Below are 11,762 nucleotides of genomic sequence, written 5' to 3' on the forward strand. Positions count from 1 at the left end.
TACAGTTAAACAAGACATGAGGAACCGGTCTAAGTTACAGAATGTGCAGTAACCTAGTCAAGGTGAGGAGTAAATTGTCAGTCACCTCCTGTATTAAAGGCTTGGGAGACAAGCCAGGCTTTCAAATGCTTTCTGAAGTACTACTACTTAACATTTCTAAAGTGCTACTAGGGTTACACAGCGCTGTACAATTTAACATAGAAGGACAGTCCCTGCTCAAAGAGCTTACAATCTAAAGGATAAATGTACAGTCAGTCAAGTAGGGGCAGTCAAATTGGGGCAGTCTAGATTTCCTGAAAGGTATAAAGGTTAGGTGCCGAAAGCAACATTGAAGAGGTGGGCTTTGAGCAAGGATTTGAAGATGGGTAGGGAGGGGGCTTGGCATAGGGGCTCAGGAAGTTTATTCCAAGCATAGGGTGAGGCGAGGCAGAATGGGCGGAGCCTGGAGTTGGCGGTGGTGGAGAAGGGTACTGAGAGGAGGGATTTGTCCTGTGAGCAGAGGTTTCGGGCGGGAACGTAAGGGGAGATGAGGGTAGAGATAGTCTTTAGTTAGACATAGCCCCTCTAGGAGTAAGTGAGTGAGGGGGCTACTCCTGAGAAGGCTTGCTGGTGGGTATCATATTGAACAATTTCATTTGATGAGGGTACAAACAGTAATGCTTCTTAAAAGGATCTTAGAGGTCTCAAAGGTCTGTAGTGGCCAATTTTGTCTGAGGACTTTGAAAATCAAACATAGAGTTTTAAATTTAGCCTTTTAAGGTACTGGTAGCCAGAGTAGTTTTTGCAGGAAGGGTATGCTGTGGTCACACCACTTGCAACCCTCTATTAGTCATTCTGCAGCATTCTGAATTATTTGGAGCTGGTGCAAATTCTTTTTGGTTTGACCAGTGTACAGGACATTACAGTAGCTCAGTTGTGATGTTATCTCCACATACCCTCCACTTATACCCCTCACAACACACATACCCTCCACAACCCTTGTCTCCTCATACATGCCCTACTCCACCCCACCCCACATGTGACCCCCCTCCCCCCCCCCCATTCCACATATCCTCCATGCATCCTCCACTCATCCTGGGCCCTGCAGTGCAATGACTCGGGATCAGCCCTGGGCTGTACAGGGGGCTGCACATCGGACAATGAGCCCCCCCAGCTTTTCTCTAGCAAGCCATTGCAAATGTACATACAAAAATGTATGTAAAGTCAAACACCTAAGGTGGGAGGGGGTGTATGCTAGAGTATCACCTTGCAAGACCTTTACACTGCATGGAAAACATTAGAGGGGATTTTAGTAGAGAGACAGCCTTGCATCACATCCTGAAGCCTTATATCAGAGCTTAGATAAGAGTCTTTCATCAGAGAGACAGTGCAGAAAGTCTGATGGAGAGTCCTGGGGTCTTCTTGAATACTTCTCTGCTTCCTCTTGCTTTTCCAGCAATGAGAAAAGCTGCAAGGAGGTGGAGGTGGGGGGAATGGTCCAGTGAAAGTCTCAGAAGCAGAGGAAAGGTGAATGCTGGAGCTCCTGGACTGAATCCATACACAGGTGTCTTCCTGTGCTAGGGTGTCCCAGGCACCCACCCAAACTCCCACAAGAACATTTCCTAAGAAAACCCCAAGGAACCAGGGGGATGTGGAGCAGAAAGGCGCCATACCTTTCCATGCTACAGCCCGCAGGATCCAACTGAAGGGCAGCAGCATTCCTGGGGATGAGCCAGAGATTGGATGGATGTGCTGGAGCAGCAGACAGGACAGGGACAGGTGAAAAAGGGGTAGGGAAGGGGATTTTGGAGCCATGAGATGGAGTGGGGTGGAGTGACTTTTCTTTTCATGTATCAGAATGTCCTGATTTCTGGCAAGGACATAGGCTGCCCCCTTCCTCCCTTCCCCCCCCCCCCCGCACCATCACCCCACTTCTCTCACACTTGGGGGGGGGGGAGCTCAAAAGTTGCTGTTAGCATCCGAGTACATAAATAGCTACTGCTGAACTTACCAAATGTGGAACAGAGATCAATGTTCAAAGGAAATCACATGCAAATGAGATACACGGAAAGTTTATGTGCAGCCCAGTAGAGATAGTGCCTAGCACATGCGCAGAATGGTCTCACGGTAATCATCAATGTTCTACTCATGCCCAAGAGAAAAAAAGCAGAATAGTAACAACTGAGTTATAGTCTTGTAAATAACGTGTCTCTATTGTGGAAAAAGTTTTATAGCAAGAGAAAACAACCCTGACAGCCTTTGCCGTAGTCTCCTGGTGTATAGCAAACCTTTTTGTGTGAACCATAGACGGACATCATATACGTGTGTTGACTGACGTCATATGCGTTCATGAGCATTGATTCGTTGTTTATTTTTCCACGACACTGCTATGTGCAGAACACACACACATATAATGCATGCACATGGTACATTTCCCCACAGACAATACACGGACAGGACACAGTTCCCACACACATGCACATACTATTAACCACACTGCTTTCCGATGGGTGGAACACATACATATAAATACATGCAGATGGCATATTTCCCACTCATGCCACATTTTCCAAACACGTGCGTGCAGACTGCTCCACCGAGAAGTCGTCCTCATGCAATGGCAGCTCAGACCTGCCGGAAAATTTTGAACATTACAGGCAATCACTTCTTTCTGTGCATTGCTCGGAAATGTCTGTGCATCATACGGAATGCTCATTTATTTATTTGTTTTTATTTTATTACATTTGTACCCCACGCTTTCCCACAAAGAGCAGGTTCAATGCGGCTTACATAGTAAATAGAATTAAAGAGTATTATATGGAGAATAAAATAACTGATGTAGACATAGTAAGGATAAGGTTTAAGAGTATGTGAATAAACATGGAATGGTAAACAAGGCAAGCTAGACAAAGGAAAGAGAATTGGGAGGGGTATGGTATAGGGAAGAAGGAGACGAGAGGACTAGGGACAAGTATAAGGAGTTGGGAGACATGGTTTAGAGTATAGTCATCTTTGGAGCAGAAGTTTAGTGGGTGGGATATAGTGTTAGGTTAGGACGTTAGGGTAGGCTTGCTTAAAGAGATGTGTCTTTTTAACATTTTTCTGAAGGGTAGAACTAGAACATTTTAATACAAATAAGCTTGTTTTCATAGATTTGCATAGCGTTATCGTTCACTGCTTCCACGAACGGTAAATGCAGTGCCGAGACCCTTTGTGCATTACACGCACAATAACATGCGTGTTAAAAACTGGCTAAGACTGGTCTAAATGAAATGTTGAAAGTCCGGTTAGCTTTGAGCATCTCCCTCCTCGGTGTGTGTCTGCTATTCCTGGCAGCCTCCAATGAAGTTCTCCAAGGCTATTAATAATGGGAGTGAGAAACCCATGTGGGATCTGCTATATAAGGTAAGGCAGATGGTATAGGAAGCTAAATATACTTAAGGGTACAGGAGAGGAGCAGAAACTTTGGCAGGCAGGAGTGGAAAGAGCTTGTTTTAACAATGGAATCATTTACTTAACATCATAGGCTCCTGGGGAAGGGTGAAAGAGGAGTGAAATAACTCACAGAATTGCTGGCTTACTCTGCATCTGTCACGAAGCAGAACCATTAGATTTATAATAACTCTTGCCCTAATGTGCTGTATAACGCAACATAGCAGAAATATGCTGTAGAGCAGGATAACCCGATGACTGCAGATCACTGGGGACAAGCTGAGCCAGACCTCCTGTTGCCCTGTTGTTATGCAGACAGACAAGACTTTTTGGAGAATCACAGAGCTAATAATAATAATTATTATTAGCTGTAGAAGTGTGCAAAGTTGTTTATAATTAAGGAAAAAGTCCAGTAGCCAATTCTTTTCATGTTCAGTTAAAATAAAATTTAAAAATATTAAATAAACATTTTTTCCCCAAAGGAAGGTCCCTTTTCTCTGCCAGGCTTGGACCAAATGGCCCTGCTGGTGCCCCCCTCCCCCCATAGCCTCTGGACACAGAGAAGGACCTGTAGGCCCAGCCAGTCTGCCCACACCAGTTTATGTCCTGTCGGTTCTTTTTCAAAATGAATGGGGGTGCTAAACCCAATGGAAATGGTCCCTTTCCTGAACACAATCCATATAGAGTGATGCACTTGGGGTGCGGAAACCCAAAAGAGAGATGCCGGATAGGAGGGGAGAGATTAGTAAGCTCGACTCAAGAGACAGACCTTGGGGTGATGGTGTCGGAGGATCTGAAGGTGAAGAAACAATGCGACAAGGCGATGGCCGTGGCCAGAAGGATGCTAGGCTGTGTAGAGAGGGGCATAACCAGCAGAAGAAAGGAGGTGTTGATGCCCCTCTACAAGTCATTGGTGAGGCCCCACTTGGAGTATTGTGTTCAGTTTTGGAGGCCGCATCTTGCTAAAGATGTAAAAAGACTGGAAGCGGTGCAAAGAAAAGCTACGAGAATGGGATTTGTGTTACAAGACGTACGAGGAGAGACTTGCTGACCTGCACATGTATACCTTGGAGGAAAGGAGAAACAGGGGTGATATGATACAGACGTTCAAATATTTGAAAGGTATTAATCCGCAAACTAACCTTTTCCGGAGACGGGAAGGCGGTAGAACTAGAGGATATGAATTGAGGTTGAAGGGGGGCAGACTCAGGACTAATGTCAGGAAGTATTTTTTCACGGAGAGGGTGGTGGATATGTGGAATGCCATCCTGCGGGAGGTGGTGAAGATGAAAACAATAATGGAATTCAAACATGTGTGGGATAAACACAAAGGAATCCTGTTTAGAAGGAATGGTTCCATGGAATCTTTAGAAGGAATGGTTCCATGGAATCTTAGCGGAGATTGGGTGGCGAATCCGGTAATTGGAAACAAAACGGGAGCTGGGCAGACTTCTACGGTCTATGCCCTGATCATGACTGAATAGATAGGGATGGACTGGAGTGTAAATTTTAAGGGGCTTCGATGTTAGCTTCAGAACTTAGTACAAGAATAGTACTGGACAGACTTCTACAGTCTATGCCCTGAGAAAGGCAAGGAGAAATCAAATATAAAGTATCACATACCATGTAAAATGAGTTTATCTTGTTGTGCAGACTGGATGGACCGTACAGGTCTTTATCTGCCATCATTTACTATGAGTTTATTCAATATGGGGGGGGGGGGGGGGGTGACAAGCACCCACAACGCTAGCTCCTATGGCCCTGGCTCTGGTCTCACTTTTTCACAGGGATCTTCTTTGCTTATCCTGGCCTTTCTTGAATTCTGCTGTCATTTGTTCGCTCCACTACCTGCTACTGAGCAACTGGAAGAAATATTTTCTGATGCTGCTCATGAAACTCTCTTTTTTGAGTCTTCATTATCTCTAGTTCTAGAACATTCTTTCCTCTGAAAAGGACTTCCTTCTGGTGCAACTTCATGTTCTTATCTCACTCAAAGATAAAGGATGTCAACATTTTAGCCTTACTCTGCTCCTCTTGCAAAATTCTCTACAGGAAAAAGGACAGATCTATACTGTCTGTGGATAGTTGAACCAAGATTCACGCTCAGACCCCTCAACTGAGAGAGAACAGATCTTATTCAGTGGTGGTATAGGCTTCACTGGAATATTAAGGTATTTCTTACAAGTATTCCTAGATTACACCTTATTAATTGTGGGGAAGTTAAGAAACTTGAGATTCAGATGCCTGGCAAAACTTTCCAACCGCTCCAATTTCTGATGCAGAAGCACCTTAACCTGAGTCAAGACTCACTCACCTCTTTAATGCCTTTCATTTGTTTTCCAGTGTATCTAATTTTCCTTTAAATTCCCCAGAGCAAACTTCCTGATTATTTATCAAAACTTCTACCTTCATGATAAACAAACAACGTCAAAGAACATAAAAGTAGCCATACTGGATCAGACCAATGGTGCATCTAGCCCAGTATCAGTGGCCAATCCAGGTCACAAGTAACTACCAGAAACCCAAATAGTGGCAACATTCCATACTACAAATCCCAGGGCAAGCAGTTGCTTCCCATGACTGCAGGGCCGGTCCTAGGGTCTCTGGCACCCCCCTGCAGACTATGAGTTGGCACCCACGTGCCCCCGCCCCTCCCCAGCATCTCCTTTCTCTCTTCTCCCACCCTGCCCCTGTCCAGCGGTTCGCCTTCGCCCTCATCCCCCGCTGCCCTTGGTGCTTTAAATCTTTAATTTACCTCAGTTCCAGCAGCCGTGTCATTTGAAAGCCTTGCCCCATCTCTAGCCTTCCCTCCCTTCGTGAGTTTGTTCTGCAGTCCCGCCCTCGAGGAAATGACATCAGAAGGCGGGACTGCGGAACAAACTCACGAAGGGAGGGAAGGCTAGAGACGGGGCAGGGCTTTCAAATGATGTGGCTGCTGGAACGGAGGTAAATTAAAGATTTAAAACACCAAGGGCAGCGCAGTATGGCAGCGCAGTGCTGCAGCGGCGCCCTTGAAGGCAGGCATCCCCCTGCGGCGCTTACCCCGCTTACCAGGTTTGGCCGGCCCTGCATGTCTGTCTCAGTAGCAGACTATGGATGTTTCCTCCAGAAACTTGTCCAAACCTTTTTTAAACCCAGATACACTAACCGCTGTTACCACCTCCTCCGACAAAGAGTTCCAGAACTTATCTATTAGTTGAGTGAAAACAATATTTCCTCCTATTTGTTTTAAAAGTATTTCCATGTAACTTCCTTGAGTGTCCCCTAGTCTTTGTACTTTTGGAATGAGTAAAAAATGGATTTACTTCTACCCATTCTACACCACTCAGGATTTTGTAGACCTCAATCATATCTCCCCTTATCCGTCTCTTTTCCAAGCTGAAGAGCCCTAACCTGTTTAGCCTTTCCTCATACGAGAGGAGTTCCATCCCGTTTATCATTTTGGTCGCTCTTCTTTGAACCTTTTCTAGTTCTGCTATATATTTTTTGAGATACGGCGACCAGGAAGAGAGACTTTTTCAAATGAAGGATATCAATAGAAATCAAACAAAATAAAACATGGAAAAGAAAATAAGATGATACCTTTTTTATTGGACAGAACTTAATACATTTCTTGATTAGCTTTCCAAGGTTGCCCTTCTTCGTCAGATCGAAATAAGCAAATGGGGTAGCAGATAGTATATATAAGAGAAACATCAAAGCATTACTTTGACAGTCTGACAGAGTGGGAGGGTGGGGGTATGCATGGGGACATCAAAGCATTTCATTGATATTCTAACAGAATGGGTGTTGGTAGGTGAGAGGAGAGTAATAAACAGAGAAATAAACAGAGAAATACAGCTTTATGGTTTATAATGGGTTAGAAAACCCAGATCCTTATTAAGTCCTGTTTGTTGGGTGTCAAAATATTCAATCATTCTTATTTCAAATGTCTTACGTTCCTGTATTGTTTTAAAATTACCTTTCAGTATTCTTACTGTGAAATCACTGGTTCACTGGTGCCGTGTTCTGGTCTTGTGAAGTGTTGGCCCACAGGGGTGGGGGCTTGACTGGCACCGGCTATTTTCATGTGATGTCTGTGCAGATTGAATCTTGTCTTAAGCATCTGGCCTGTTTCTCCAATATAGCATCCTTTGTTACATTTTTTACACTGAATGATATGTACCACATTGGAAGATGAGCATGTAAAATAGTTCTTTATGTTGAATATTTTTCCTTTGAGAGCTCTAGAATGAGGGGGCATAAGACAAAGTTAAGAGGGAATAGGCTTAGGAGTAACCTAAGGAAGTATTATTTCACAGAAAGGGTGGTGGAGGCGTGGAATGGCGTCCCGGTGGAGGTGGTGGCGTCGAGGACTGTTCCAGAATTTAAAAAATGCATGGGGTAAGCATTTGGGATCGCTAAGGAACAGGTAGAATTGGGGGTTACAGAGGATGGGCAGACTGGATGGGTCATGTGGCCTTTATCTGCCTTCATGTTTCTATGTTTCTAGAACTGAACGCAATACTCAAGGTGCGGTCACATCATGGAACGATACAGAGGCATTATAGTATTTTCAGTCTTATTCACCATCCCTTTCCTAATAATTCCTAGCATCCTGTTTGCTTTTTTGGCCACCTCTGCACACTGAACAGTTTATCATTTACAACAACACCTAACTGTCTTTATCAATAAACCTACACTTCCTCTTTTAAATCCCAACCTTTAAATCACCAGAGTACAAAAAATGTTCACTTACCCAGACAAATGTGCCCTTCTCTTAGAGCTTCTCAGATACCATTGAGACAAGCTGTTTAATTTAGTAGGAAGATGCAATCCTACATAGTAACATAGTAGATGACGGCAGAAAAAGACCTGCACGGTCCATCCAGTCTGCCCAACAAGACAACTCATGTGTGCTACTTTTTGTGTATACCCTACTTTGATTTGTACCTATGCTCTTCAGGGCACAGACCGTATAAGTCTGCCCAGCACTATCCCCGCCTCCCAACCACTGGCTCTGGCACAGACCGTATAAGTCTGCCCAGCACTATCCCCGCCTCCCACCACCGGCTCTGGCACAGACCGTATAAGTCTGCCCAGCACTATCCCTGCCTCCCAACCTCCAGTCCCACCTCCCACCACTGGCTCTGGCGCAGACCGTATAAGTCTGCCCAGCACTATGCCCGCCTCCCACCACCGCTCTGGCACAGACCGTATATGTCTGCCCAGCACCATCCCCGCCTCCCACCACCGGCTCTGGCACAGACCGTATAAGTCTGCCCAGCACTATCCCTGCCTCCCAACCTCCAGTCCCACCTCCCACCACTGGCTCTGGCGCAGACCGTATAAGTCTGCCCAGCACTATCCCTGCCTCCCAACCTCCAGTCCCGCCTCCCACCACTGGCTCTGGCACAGACCGTATAAGTCTGCCCAGCACTATCCCCGCCTCCCAACCTCCAGCCCCGCCTCCCACTACTGGCTCTGCTATCCAATCTCGGTTAAGCTCCTGAGGATCCATTCCTTCTGAACAGGATTCCTTTATGTTTATCCCACGCATGTTTGAATTCCGTTACCGTTTTCATCTCCACCACCTCCCGCGGGAGGGCATTCCAAGCATCCACCACTCTCTCCGTGAAGAAATACTTCCTGACATTTTTCTTGAGTCTGCCCCCCTTCAATCTCATTTCATGTCCTCTCGTTCTACTGCCTTCGTATCTCCGGAAAAGGTTCGTTTGTGGATTAATACCTTTCAAATATTTGAACGTCTGTATCATATCACCCCTGTTTCTCCTTTCCTCCAGGGTATACATGTTCAGGTCAGCAAGTCTCTCCTCATACGTCTTGTTACGCAAATCCCATACCATTCTGGTAGCTTTTCTTTGCACTGCTTCGATTCTTTTTACAACCTTAGCAAGATACGGCCTCCAAAACTGAACACAATACTCCAGATGGGGCCTCACCAACGACTTATACAGGGGCATCAACACTCCCTTCCTTCTGCCGGTCACACCTCTCTCTATACAGCCCAACAACCTTCTAGATACAGCCACCGCCTTGTCACACTGTTTCGTCACCTTCAAATCCTCAGATACTATCACCCCAAGATACCTCTCCCCGTCCGTACCTATCAGACTCTCGCCAACTAACACATACGTCTCCCGTGGATTTCTATTCCCTAAGTGCATCACTTTGCATTTCTTGGCATTGAATTTTAATTGCCAGACCTTAGACCATTGTTCTAGCTTCTTCAGATCCTTTTTCATGTTTTCCACTCCCTCCAGGGTGTCCACTCTGTTATAGATCTTAGTATCATCCGCAAATAGGCAAACTAACCTAATCTTGCTTTTTGATTTCTTTACAAGATAGTAATGGTACTGCCCCCTGTAAAAATGGCAATAAATGCTTATTAGTCAGGTCTCATTTTAGTTTACTTTGCTATTTTGCAAATAATTTCTAATGTAATGTATTGCACCGTCGAAGAACAGGACCCAGCCAAGCCTATCTGGCTAATAATGTTTAATGTACTGTTCCACCAAAAACTTGCCCAGTCTTGTTGAAACTCAGCCACAGTATTTTACTAGCCTTGACCACATTCTTCATCAGCAAATTCCACAGCCCAGCTTCTCACCAACTACAGTTTGTATGCCAGTTAATGATCGGTTCACAGCTCCCTATTAGACTACAATGCATACAATTTTTCAGTTCTCCATTTAGAGAAAATATAATTAATAGTGGTACTGATTCTTCTACCATTCTGGAAGATAATAATATGACATAATCACATGCTTCACACACTAGTGGAGGAGTAGCCTAGTGGTTAGTGCAGCCGAATTTGATCATGGGGGAACTGGGTTTGATTCCCACTGCAGCTCCTTGTGACTCTGGGCGAGTCACTTAACCTCTATTGAATGTAGTTGCAAAAATCATAGAAAGGCAGTATATCGAGTCCCATTTTCTCTTTCCCTTTCAGTAGCATCTCATGATTTCTAGTAAAAATAATTTTGCTTGTTTCACAATGAACACACTATTCACAGTTTAGTGCCTAAGGGCAGAGAGTATCACTAAAACCTTATAAGCATTGTGTACAGATGTTCATACTTTATGGGCAGCTCTACTACTACTATTTATCACTTCTATAGTGCTACAAGGCATACGCAGCGCTGTACACCATACATGCTCTCTCACCAGAGAAGCAGAGAGACAGAGCAGGGTCGCCGCCACCGTCCCCCCCCACTTGGGCCACTGCCACCTCTCACCCCCATACTCAGGCTGCCACCACTCCCACCCACCCCCACTTAGGCCACCCCCCTTACCTTCCTGCGTCAGCTTCTCCCTCAGTCTATTACTCTCCTGCTTCTGTGTGCCAGGACCTGGGTTATCGTGTTAATGCAATCACCCGGGTCCCAACACACAGGAGAAGGAGAGAGACTGCTGGAGGAAGCAGAACCTTCTGTCTGCCTCTGAAAGCCTTGCAGGTGCCAGGCCCCCCTTGGAGACTGGGCCCGGAGAATCTTGCCCCCTTCCCCGGCGGCCCTGTCTCGCACTGCAACCCTGGTCTCTAAAACAATACAGATTGTTTTATTTTGTCTTCTACCTTGGTACAGTATGTTAAGTGTCTCACAGTTGAAGGTGTTGGGTGCACCTGCTAGATTAGTAGTTGATTTTCAGAAGTGTATACACAAAAGAAGTTCATTCCACCCATACTTTTGGGTGGGCTACAAGAGTAAACAAACAAAAAAAAAATAATTTCCTAGTAACTTGTGCCGCACCTTTCACAATTTAGTAAACCAACATCATATCTCTTCTCAGCCCTCTTTCTCTAACATGCAAATCCGTAACTTGCTAAGCCTTTCCCCACAAAGGTGCATTTCTGTCCATGGTGACCAGAAATGCACACTATTCACAGCGGTCTACCATGAATTAATACAGAAGCATAATTATTTGATTTTCTATTATTTTCTATTATTATCCATGCACAATTTTTATTCATAATAATACACAAAGGAGTGTGTGTATGTATGAGTGTGTTGGGGGAGGGGAGAGCAAAAGGCTGAAGATTCACCTAGGACATTTACTGCCGGATTCTATATATCGTTCCCAGCGTTCTGGCCTAAATCTAAGTGCATTCCATAACAATGCATGTAAGCCAATTAGTTTGACAAGCCAATCAACAGCATTTAACAAGCAAAAAAGAGCCCTAATTGGCAATAATTAGAATTTATGTGCAAAACTCGCTAAGCGTATGCTGTAACTCACTGCGCCTAACTTCCAATGCGCACATGAAAAAGGGGGCATGGTTATAGGCATGGAAATGGGAATTTTGTGGCCGTTCCCCAATTTATGTGCATTGTTATAGAATACGGCCAAGT

The sequence above is a fragment of the Microcaecilia unicolor genome, chromosome 13 (genome assembly GCF_901765095.1).
Source record: "Microcaecilia unicolor chromosome 13, aMicUni1.1, whole genome shotgun sequence".
Taxonomy (NCBI): Eukaryota; Metazoa; Chordata; class Amphibia; order Gymnophiona; family Siphonopidae; genus Microcaecilia; species Microcaecilia unicolor.